This window comes from Pan paniscus, chromosome 11 (assembly GCF_029289425.2).
Source record: "Pan paniscus chromosome 11, NHGRI_mPanPan1-v2.0_pri, whole genome shotgun sequence".
In the NCBI taxonomy this organism is placed as follows: domain Eukaryota; kingdom Metazoa; phylum Chordata; class Mammalia; order Primates; family Hominidae; genus Pan; species Pan paniscus.
The window spans coordinates 113,968,354-113,980,538 of record NC_073260.2 but is presented as its reverse complement, the minus strand read 5'-3'; the positions used below and the strand labels follow the sequence as shown (position 1 = coordinate 113,980,538).

The 12,185-nt window shown below is 34.8% G+C and overlaps 1 protein-coding gene across 39 annotated transcripts in view; it reads right to left on the bottom strand.

Annotated features, from left to right (window-relative positions):
- The window catches only part of PTPRD (protein tyrosine phosphatase receptor type D), a 2,308,100-nt gene extending 2,296,056 nt beyond the window's left edge, over positions 1-12,044 (bottom strand). For 7 of the 39 annotated variants that reach the window (XM_055092142.2, XM_055092140.3, XM_055092139.3 and 4 more), the window contains exon 1: positions 11,705-12,034. The gene's annotated coding sequence lies outside the window, so the exon portion shown is untranslated. Of the gene's footprint in view, positions 1-11,704 lie in introns of all 39 variants that reach the window. The other 32 variants (XM_055092144.2, XM_055092149.2, XM_034929719.3 and 29 more) reach the window with 21 other exon arrangements.
- Positions 12,045-12,185: the final 141 nt, after the last annotated feature.

Sequence of the window (12,185 nt, the reverse complement as noted above, 5' to 3'; positions counted from 1 at the left end):
TTCTACAGGGGAAAATAGCAAGAAATAAAGATGAAAAGGTAGTTTGCAATTTAGGTAATGAAGATTCCTTGATGTCACACCAAGATTTTTTCTTAACATTACCCTACATTAAATTAAAAATAGTAATATTTTAATCATGATCATATTTGCATTTTAAAATTCCCATTGGTGGCAGAAAAAATGAATAGAGTAAGTAAGGTAGAGTCAGGGAGACAGTAGGTAGCCATCCAAGTAATATTTGGTAAGGCCTTGAAGTAAAGTTATGGCCAAAGGGAAGAATTTGATTTAAAAAAAAAAATGTTGGCCTGATAGGACTTGATCACTAATAGGTATCATTTTTATGGTAGGCCCCTACTGTGCTAAATGTGGAGGCTACCATAAATTTGATGAGACAACCTACATTTCTACAGTAATATACTGTCTTACAGTTGCAAATTTTGCTTATTTTAGCTAAATAACTGGACTTAATACATCTGTTTGTCTGTGGAGACCTAATCCAATATATCTTGTACTATATATACTGTATTTTCAAATTATATTGCATACAATGATTATATTAAATATCTAGAACAGTGACTACAAAACAAAAACTTTGGACCTGAATTTTATGTCTTCTTTCTTTGTAAAAATAAAGGAAATAAAATTATATTATTGCTGATGTGTTAAATATTTGAGGACTTCTTTGTGTTGCTTTTTTAACCACTGCTCCTTCTCCAAGCTTCTCAGCGACAGAAGGCAAAAACTCTAGCCCATAACAAACAGTTTAAGAGTTTAGCAGTTCCATGAAGGTCTCCAGTGGAAAAGTTTGCATCATCAAAAACTGCTCAGGTTGGCATATTTTCTACTCCTTAATTCTCATTTACAACTGAAAATTCATTGAATTTTCTTAACAAGTAATCAGAAGACCTTAGGGAAGAAAGGAGCTGTCTCATAGGGGAAAAGATAATCCAATTATCCTGTTCACTAAGTGTTTACATATCTTTCACACCTGAAAGGAAGAGATTTGGTGCTCATGAAATAAATGTCGAAAAACAACTCAACTTTAACTTTCTATTTTATATATTTTAACTTCTGATTTTTGTATGTATTTTATGCATCCCTCCTAATGTAGGGAAAAGCAATTTTGTATATGTGCTTTGCCATCTTGTGGTATTAATTAAAATTTTAACCTGACAAATGTATACCTGAGACATAAGAAGTGTCAATCCAATTCGCTGTGAAAGAGCAAAGGTAATATTTTTCATTCAATTTTTAAAATTCACATAACATTTCTGATAATTTCATATAACAAAGACGTTTCTCTTGTCCTTTCAAAATTAGGGCACCAGGTTTCAATCAATACACAGGCAGCATTTCTCATATTTTAGAAGCCCAATAAATGTTTACTGAGGATTATTTTATTCAACTTTTTTAAAAAATTTGATGAATATGGAGATAACAGTTTCACTTTCATCTCCAGGTAATCTGAAGATTAAACCATGAGTTATGTTGTAACTCTGTGTCAGGTGAGCAGCCATGCTAGATATAAGAACAGTGATCAACGTATGAGAAAGACAAATAAGAAAATAAAAGTAATTTACGGTTATAATCAAGTAAAATTTCAACAAATTTAATACAATGTGATGCAGTGGTGTAAATAAGAGACAGAATGGATGGCAATGAGGCATAGGTAATACATAGTTCACCACAAATAATTGTAATTAAAATGACTCTTAGAAGGCCAATTTTTGGTTTTCTGCTTTCTACTCATTTCTTTGCTGATTATAATCAGTATCCTTACATTTTATCTTGCATCAGTTAATCACAACAGTCTCATTTCATTATTATGTGGGGCATGCATTAAAATACTCTGAATTACAGTAACTGCCAGATGGGACCCTGTTGATCCTAAATGTCACTCCACTCCACCATGAGCTTATCTTCCCTACCTCTGCGTTGCTATTCCACCATGCCTCTCATATGAGGTGAACTAACTCAAAACTCTTGGTTGGTTCAAAAATTGTGGCTTTTGGTCATGAATTATCAAGTACAACAAGGTGTTTAAGGAGCTGATATACCATAAAATCTGACGCCAAGAGGCTGTAGAGGTTAGAGTGGTAGGAACTGAATGAATTAATCTTCTCAGGAAAAGGGACCTGAGCTTGAAGGGCCACCCGAGGGAAAGGCAGAGAGCACAGCAGGTTCTCTTTCTGCCAGATTGGAAATCCCAAAGGAAGAAAAAAAATACACTCAGAAGCATTTGTGCCACGCTTAACTCTCAACTTTGGGAGAAGATACACTGGAGTTAGTTTTCCTTGATATGATTTGCCCTCTGCCTCCTTGTTCACCTGGGCAGCACTTTTACAGTATCTGTCCTCCTGCATTCACATTTGTGATCATTTACTTAGGATAACTTGTGCTCACTTCATTTGAAAGAATTTGTCTTATAAAAGCAGATCCACAATCTCACACTTTTTCTGCTTTTCATGTACAGAATCTAGATAACTGTAGCATTTACCTTCCGTACTAATATGCACATCTGGGAAAATACGTTATTAACTTTAGGCAACTTAACCTCTATGTGCTTTAGTTTTATCATTTATAAATCAAAGATAATGATTGTACCAACTTCACAGGAATGATATGGGTATAAATAAGTTAATGCATGGAAAGCACTTAAAATAGTGACTGGCAGATATGAAGCAGTCAATAAGTGTTGGCTATTATTATTACCTTCTATCTGAAGATTTCTCAAGAAATCATGAGGCAGTATATAAGAGATAAAATTCAAGAAACCAAGAAGAATAAAAAGATCATAGTGACCCTGAAACCATCTCTGATTTAGAAACAAAAAGTTGTAATTACATACTTCTTTTAATCCCACTACAAGAAGTGATAAACTACATATGAACTGCAGATTATTATATGGATGAGAAGGATGAATGAGTTGTAAGAGAAATGCACAATACAGACAATAGTATAATCTATTTAATAATGTTAATAACACACCCTTTAATTGTTCATAAGGCCAACACAGTCATTCCTGTGTGTCACCATAGCTCCCTATGAAGTTAAAAAACATAGGCAGAAGAGGGGAACTTGGCAATAGAAACAGAAATAGGAAGAGAACTGATGAGTAATGGAGGAAAAAAAAGCCTGCCATGGTGAGGACCATATAATATCTTCTGACCTAGCTTCTTCATCTCTGTATTCAGCAGCATTTGATTCACACCAAAGCATTCTTGAATATGGCCTGAAATTCCTTTCTCTTAAAATAGCCAGCTATATCTGTATCTATAATACCAACAGAATATCTCTCAGAATGCACTGATGTAATACTTCAAAAAGCCAGTATGAATGTGTCTTAGTGAATGTGTAATTTGTTTTATTAAATCCTGGCATGTTTTCCAAGTGGGAGAGGTGTATGGGAAAATAGGAAGACTTCAAGCCCCTAAAAAAAAAATAAAAATAAAAAGGAAGGAATATCCTCCTGAGGGGCAGGAAAATGGGAGAATAAAGCACTAGACTTAATCCCTGAGACAATTATACTGCAAGAAAGCCTTGTTGCTTGCAACCACACAGTTATAAATGATGAGGCTAAGCTATTCTTTCAGAGCTAACCACATATGTTTCCTAGGAGAAAACAAATGGCTAGCACATATGACACACAATAAATACACCTATTCAGAGGAGTTGCCACTGGAATTCTTACACACTAAAATTATAAGCCATGGTCCATTGAAGCAGGTACCATAGATAAGTGTTAATTGAGAACTAATTGAATGTATTATATAATAAAATAGGAAATTACAAATGGGAAATATTTTTTCTATACTTGTGATGCACATAATTTAGCTTTAAAATGTACAAGTATAAAAGTTTTTTGAAGGTGAAACAATATATCATCTTGGCACTGTTTTTCAAAAGTTCCTGCTGAGTAGTACTTTGATAAAGGTTTTCTGGGGGAATAAAAAAGGAAACTCTTCAAACTTAAGTCATAGATGTTTCCATGATTTTTTTTTAAGAGAAATCAAGACGTGAACTTAGGGTAACTTATTAACTTCAGCAATATCTAACAATCCCACTACATTTCTAAACATTTAAATTGCACTTTTGCCTTCCTCTTTGGTTATTTGACCCAAAGTACACATTATAAGTCCTCTTATAAGAATATCTCACCTCAAAAGGTACAGGAAGAATTTCCTCATTTTTCTCTGTCTGTTCTCTTTCCTGAGAAAACCAAAGCACTTCTGCTATTATGCTTTGGTTATAGCTGAAAATAACATGAGTCTTGACTGTAACTGCTATTGTATTCTATGAATTTGGAAATATAAGGGACTGGTGCATAGACTGTAAACTGCTGCAGTGGTCTGGCGATTTATTTGTGTTTTTATATTGTGTCAATATTAGGATAGTACGGCGTATTTTTATCATGCTTTACTGCCTTTCTAGAACTTTGGAGAGTTGAACACACATAAGGAATTAGCACTGGAGTGAGAAGATGATGAAGGGTGCCAAGAAATTCCAGTGGAAAACAGCATAGACTGCAACTGCCTAATAAGCAACACAGCTTCCACCCAGGTTCTAAAAGCAATAACTGTGACTCAGGATGACAGCAAAGGAGAAGGACAATAAGGTAAATGTAGATACGTATCTGGAAATTTTTCTGTGATATAAAGGGAGAAATGCCTTAGGGAAGAGATTCCTTTTTCTCTATGGAATCAAAAATTTTATGATAACGTGGATACATTTTATAAGACCATAAGATGGTCACAATTGGGTAGTTTTAAATTGCTAGCACATGGCTGTTATACTCAGCCCTCCTTGACACATAGGAGACTCAATACATATTTGGGACTAGATAATATTATATGATTTATGCTGCCATATTATGCATATTGCATAATCCTGACTAGTGATTCTGACTTGACAACATTTACAAGTTTGAAAATAGAAGAGAGTGCAACCTCTGCAAGTAGTTTGAAAATAGAAGAGGGTGCAACTTCTAAGAGTAGTGCATAATGTGAATATGGTACCTGAATTATTGTCCTATCCTTGATTTCTGTAGCAAAATCAAACAGGAATTCCTATGGTTCATGAATAAACTGTCCTTCTCAATGGTTCCAGATGGTTATATTGTTATCAACAGCAAAAAAACGGAAAAGTGGCAAGATAAAAGTGTGAGCCAGACTTCCCTAGAAATCTGATGACCACTTAACCCCAAGGTGAAAGATTTATCTTTCATCCTGATAACCATTTGGGTGAAGAATAAGAAATGAAAGAATTCTGTCTCTAGCGTGAGATTAATGAGTCACTCCTTCTACCATTCTCTACCCCCTCCATCCTTTTCCTCTGAGTAGAATTTCTAACTTTGATTATAAAGATTTGAGGCCAATTATTGGGAAAAAATCCCAAGGATGCTAGCTTATGTGAGTATTTTTCCTAAATTCTAAATACAGGTTTTTCGTAAGTGGCCTACACTGGTTCCACTTTAGGAACAGGAAACACTCCATTACTTCTTCTTTATTTTCTTTCTTTCTTTTTTTTTTTTTTTTTCTGTTTCTGTGCTCTAAATTAACCTTTCCTGGAACTTGAGATAAAATATGAGGTTTGGGTTATTTTCTATGTGGTATAAAGAAGCTATATCTAGGCCTTTGTCTTAACTGAGCAAGGACTATTTAACCAGACAAGGGAATGGAAGTATTCCTATGATACGTATGTCATGTTACATGTGGGTAGTAGTAAAAAATGCACGTGAACCCAATGCTTGCCTGGCTTTGTCCTCTGTTCGTGTAGCTGCTGAAGGAGTCCCCTTTTTAACACAAACTACATTTGAGAACTATAACTTTGGACAGTTTGTAAAATCTATAATTCACAGAAGTTCTAATACGATGAATGCATTGAGACTTCTGTAGCTGATTACGTAAATATTTGCAAACTTTAAAATGAATTATTTCAAAAGTTCATGAATTCTGTATTTACTCATAATACTTTAATTGTTCCCTTACAGAGTAAATCAGATAGCATTATATATGCAATGATTCATACAAGGCATCCCAGTTGAAAAGACACACATTTAATTTAAGCTATCTCTGATCTCATGTGAAATGTATATAATCGAATATGAAATTATTCTCTTCCTTTTTAGCATCTAATGTAAGTAAATGTATTTGAGAATATAGAGGTAAAATATTTTTGCTTCATGGTCATTTCAAATTTAAAATATTTACTTATTATAATATAGTATTTAGAAAATACATGGACTCATTATTAAAGGCAATGCTTTGGTAATATGGTGTATTGTTGAACTTTGATTTAAGAACTAATTAGAGAGCAATTTGTTATGTTACGTACTAGTCTAAGTCATTTCTTTTTGACTGTTTGATTATTGTACATACACTTTTAAACTTTTGAGTACACCATTTTCACTAAGTCCTATTTTGAAGAGAACAGATTTTTTTTTTTTTTTTTTTTGAGACGGAGTCTCGCTCTGTCGCCCAGGCTGGAGTGCAGTGGCGCGATCTCAGCTCACTGCAAGCTCCGCCTCCCGGGTTCATGCCTCAGCCTCCCGAGTAGCTGGGACTACAGGCGCCCGCCACCACGCCCGGCTAATTTTTTGTATTTTTTTAGTAGAGACGGGGTTTCACCGTGTTAGCCAGGATGGTCTCGATCTCCTGACCTCGTGTTCCGCCCGCCTCGGCCTCCCAAAGTGCTGGGATTACAGGCGTGAGCCACCGCGCCCGGCCCCGAGAACAGATGTTTTTAAACACACACAGATACATAAATGCTCACATGCAAACACAAAATAAAATGCAAATGAAGTCTCTACAATTAATCAGCTATATTGGCTATATTTTACAATTTAAAAAAATAAGTATAGCATGATCTCCCAGACTTCAATGATTTAAAATGTACATTTCATAGAGATACATATCTACTTGCTGCAACTCAAATATTCACATCACATATAGAAAACAATTGGTCATATTGATTTTCCTAGAAGAAAAAAAAAGTTTCCAATTTCATCAGTTATATCACATGAATTATAATGAGAAATAAATTATTGGTTTTCTTTAAGAAAAGCAAGCATTTAAAATTAACATTGCATATATTCCTTCTTTGTATTCATTTTCCATGATTGGAAGTTTTGTTATTACATTTTTTTAAAGTTAATGTATTGTATCCTACAAGATCAATGAAACTATTTTATTGATAATGTAGTTAGAGGTGTAAAAATTATTGTCTATGTATTTACTTGGCAATATAGCATGTTAGATGGTACTGAACAGGGATGGAAAACCTCTCTGTGAAACTGGGATATTCAACCAACTTTGATATCTTTTATTTTTGAAGTTCTCAATTTCCTCTTTAAAATGCAAAGGTTCAAATAATTTTTTCTATGGTTCTTTCTAGCTCTTACAGTCTACATGTATGTAAGGAATAAGATATATTTATTTAAATTGTGCATAGTTATCCAAATGTGATCTTGCAAAATAGCATACATAGAGATTTCAGAGTGGGAAAAAGGAAGACCAAAGACACTAAGCATCCCCTTTTACTTATTTTCTTCTCATATCCTTCTGATATTGGGTACAGTAATAAAATCCAAAAATAATTATACATGTAATATGCTCTCAGTGGCAGCAGCATAGGGTCATTTAGAGAAACTTGAGTCCACCTCTTCCCTTCCATAATCTCCATCCTGCTCCTTCAAAAACACTCCAAATAAACACTCAATCTCAATCTACGTAACAAGAGTGTGCAGGCACTGCTGACCTGACTTCAGGACAATTTCCTTAGCCTTCTTTCAAACAAGATGGCTGCCCCTAACTCCTACAGGATTCTCAAACTGCCACAGTATAATCTGAGGATTTGCAAAATGCAACTTCAGTTATATTCAGTATATTAGTCACATAGCTTGAAAGACTTTCAAATTGCTAAGCCAATTTATTTACCTGACAGAGGTACAGAGAGTCCAGATTACCTCCTTAGGGTCACACTTCCAATTGTAGTGATGAAAGATAAACTCAAAACCTTTGTTACTACAATCACATCAGTGTTCTCCTAATGGGTAATGTTCATTTTTTGATGCTTCATTAATTCTTCTTCATTCAGTGAATTTTAAGAGTTTTGAAAAGCTTGTTACAAGTACAGTTAATGTCTACATTGTTTGACTGTATCAGGGGACATTTATTTATTCTTTACGGATGCCAAATGCTTTTGAAAATCCTAAAAAAAATAAAACAGTGAACCGACAGTAGTGGTAAAGAAATTGCACTTTAATACACAAGAAGATAAGTTCAAATGGCATTGAACTGGGTACAAAATTCTACTCATTTAATTTTCATTATAACTTTCAAATTAGCATTCTTGAATATTTGTCATATCATTTGCATTGTTAAAGTTTATTAAATTCAGGATAGGTGTAAGCCCAAAAATATGTAACTGAAATTAAAGTGTTTCCTCCAAACAACAGAGAGAACTTGAAATAATGTTATTTGCTGCATTAAATGTGAGACATACATAGATAGTAGCTAGATCAATATAGACATATGGATAGATATATTTAATTCTGTAATTTTGAAAATCACATTTTTTTCAGAATTTTCTAAAAAGACATTAAGTAGGTAAGTTTCAAACATGTAACATGCATTTCAGGTCACCTATTATCAAATTATTATATAAATTCTGTTCACTCACCACCCTCTACCATAAACCAGTTTTAGAATTGTAAGTTACATTAATCATACTTCTCTAACTGCAAAACAGTTTACACCAGTGGTAACCACAATAATTGTCATGTGCACTATTAGTCATTCCTAAAATTTTAACATAATATTCTGCTAATTCTTGGATATAACTAGCAATATTTTAGCTTTTCACTTACTCTCCAGCATTATTAAAGAAAAATGTGCATTTGCAGAACTCTGCACCTGCATACATTTGGATTCCTGCATCCTACTAGTAATACACAGGAAAGATATCATGGCGTTCCATAAAGAATAAAACAAAAAAAGTTATGAATAGCTCAACCTTCCAATATCACATCTAATTAGCATTGTTTTCTTTCTAAATTAAGTGTATTTAGTAAATAGTAATCATGCCTTGAGTTCCATAAAATATAAGACCATGTGGTCAACAAAATCATCTTTATGTTGCTATAGTTACAAGAGTAGGCTTGTAAATTTTATGTTAATATTAAAAGAGAAGAAAAACATGTTTGCCTTCACCAACAGCAACTGTAAGCAAATGCAGGTATACAGCACTTTATTAGAAAGAACCCCTTTAGTAAGCACATGTAAGAGGAATTAATCATTCATTCCCTGCAGACTGATTATGTATTTCATCGGGCCATTATCTGATCTGAATAACAAGAACAATTGCATAATAAAACACATTACTGCTGACACTAGCAACTTTCTTCTCAACTTTAAAGTTGCAACTACCTCTGTACAGGACAGAGAGCTGGTGGCCAAAAAGGTGACAATTTAATCACCCATCCTGCTTTGACATTTTTATCTGCTATTATATAGAGACAGGGATCAAATGCATGTGCAAGCTTTACTAGAAACAGCTTTCATTCAGGCTGTTTTCCTTAGCACTATGACATAATTACAACAGAGGCAGAATGTATGTCAGGTTAGTTTTAATGTTACTTACAAATATTTGCTTTCAGAAATTCAAAAAGAATGCACAAATCTGCCATGTCTTCTCTACTGTGTAAAATATGTCCTATACTAATATATGTAATAACATGTTTGAACCACTGTTAAATTTGCCCTACTTAGGTACAATCTTCCCCTTTATTTTTCAATATTTAATTATTTTTTTTTTCAAATATCAGATACCCTCTCGGACATGTGAGGTCAGAAATGAGTAGAGGTTACGTGCTATAATCCAAATCTGATCAGCCAAGGGCTTCATTTTAAATCACTTAAATTCATTTTTAAACCAATAATAGAAATGTTAGCTAAGAGCAGTAATATGTCTAAGAAAACTCATTTGGATAAGAAATTAAATAATAATCAAGAAACAATGACACATCTTTCTCAAATGATTCCATATATGATAACTTCATGTCAACCAATTCATTAACTGTTCTATTGTCCTGTCTCATTACCCTAAAAACTTATGGCCCAAGATATTTAGAGCTTTCAACACTGAGTAATCAAAACAACTCTAAAAGATCTCTACCTTTTTGTAATAATTGTAACTTAGCTTACTCTTATAATTTCTAAAACCAATCCCCCATGAATACAGATGCTTTTATATACTCACTTAAGTAAATAAGGAGGTAAAAATATACTCATTCTACCATTATCAACAATTAAATACAAGGAAGCCCTTAGGTATAATTAATAATAAGCTGTTTTATTGAAAGAAATTCTCTGAGATAAGTACTTTTACTTTTCAATCTGGTTTTTAACTTATAAGGGGTTTTTATTAAAAAGTATGTCTTATACTGAGAAAGAAATTAACAGTTAAAGATAAAAGGGATAAACTTTTTCTAATCACTATTAGACTCTAGTCAGTATAAGTACTACCATGTCAAAAAACTTAGGATTTGTTAAAAATCAGGTCTGTTTTGTCTAAGTTGCAACTCCTACTGTATCTACTGTATATGTAACAATGCAAGAAGAATTAGATTCAGAATCCATTTGGCAGTGATAAAGAAAAAAATGCTGAAATGTTATTGATTCTCTCCCTCTTGTGCAAAAAAAAAACTGAGTCAACTATATTTTTCCTGACATAACACAAAGGTTTTATTTAGATATTACAAAATATTGGCAAATGTTAGACTATATGTTTTATATATATATATGTATAATGAACTTATTAACCCTTTTGTAGAAAGAAGAGTGTCCTGCTCCTGTAAAAAGAAATGCTACAGCTACTGACATGGTGATGTTAGCCCCAAGAGGAATACTGCCTGCAAAAGTTTTTGATGCAGAGATATTCAGCCTTAGGAGACACCTTAAACCTGTCACTGGCTGCTGAGCCCTGTCAGAGTTTATAACCCGCTGTGTCAAAGTCACAGTCTCAGCCCTGCCCTCTCCAAAGCATTTTTCACATTCTCTCTCCAAATTAAGTTCATTCAAATTCTCCAACCATTCTAGTTCCAGGATTTTCCTCCACGTATTATCTCCTTACAGGCATGAAGAAATCGCAACAGAATTTTCATCTGGTCTTTCAAACCATCCTTATTAACTTTCCCTTTTCCGCCCCCCCCCCTTTTTTTTCTAGCGCTTTTCAGAACTAAAGATAAAACAACCAACCAAGTGAAGTCAGAGTAGGGTGGGAGTTAGCATGGATTAGGGTTGAGGTTGAAGGTGGCAGGAGAAGTGAGCCAGTAGGGTTAGATTTTTCAAGCTTTTTCTAGATAACCATCCTTAAATCTTAGAACCAACCAATGTTTAACAAAGCAGGCTTCCAATAGCCCTTGAACAATAAACGTTTAAAAATCAGTTTTCCAGTAAGGCTGCCCATACTGAACCCATATCGAAGTCTTCTAAGGGCTCTTCCAAAAAAAAAAAAAAAAAAAGGAAGAAAAGAAAAAAAATGCTTAGCGAACCACTTCTCAAATAGGAGCTACTGAAGTTATATAAGTCAAGTTATTCCCAGGTAAAATGGATAAACTGTCCACAGCACTGGACATTGAGCATTGAAAAGCATCAGCATATGCTTCACTTTAGAGAAAAGAAAGACAGAAGCACAGTTTACTTACTAAAGCAGCCGCTCCAGTCCTCCTTGGAAACCCTGAGGAGTCTTCTCTTTTCTTTCCTACCAGTCAAATAAAGAATTGTCTTTCTATTCCACACAGGCCCAGAATAAACTGCAAAAAGGGATGGCACATGCACAGCAGCCCGTCAGGGTTTGGCTTTGCTGGGGTGCTTCGATTTCTGATTGTTTCAAAAGTGGGATCTTCTTTTCCGGAGGGAGGGGGCAAAGGAAGAAAAAGAAAGGGCGCTCCGAAAGCCGGCTTGGGTCCTGCAAATTATTCTGAAGGCAAAGTACCTGCACTCTCCCCGCCGAGGCCGGCTGGCAGCGCCGCGCGGGAGGGGAGGAGGCTCGGGAGGAGGAGGAGAAAGAGGAGCGGGAGGACTCGGGCTGGGAGGGGAGCGCAGGGTGGGGGAGGCCGGTGAGCAGCTCCCGGCTCCCCGGAGAAGCAGCCGAGACGGCAAGGAGGAGGCGAGGCTCTGTCAGGG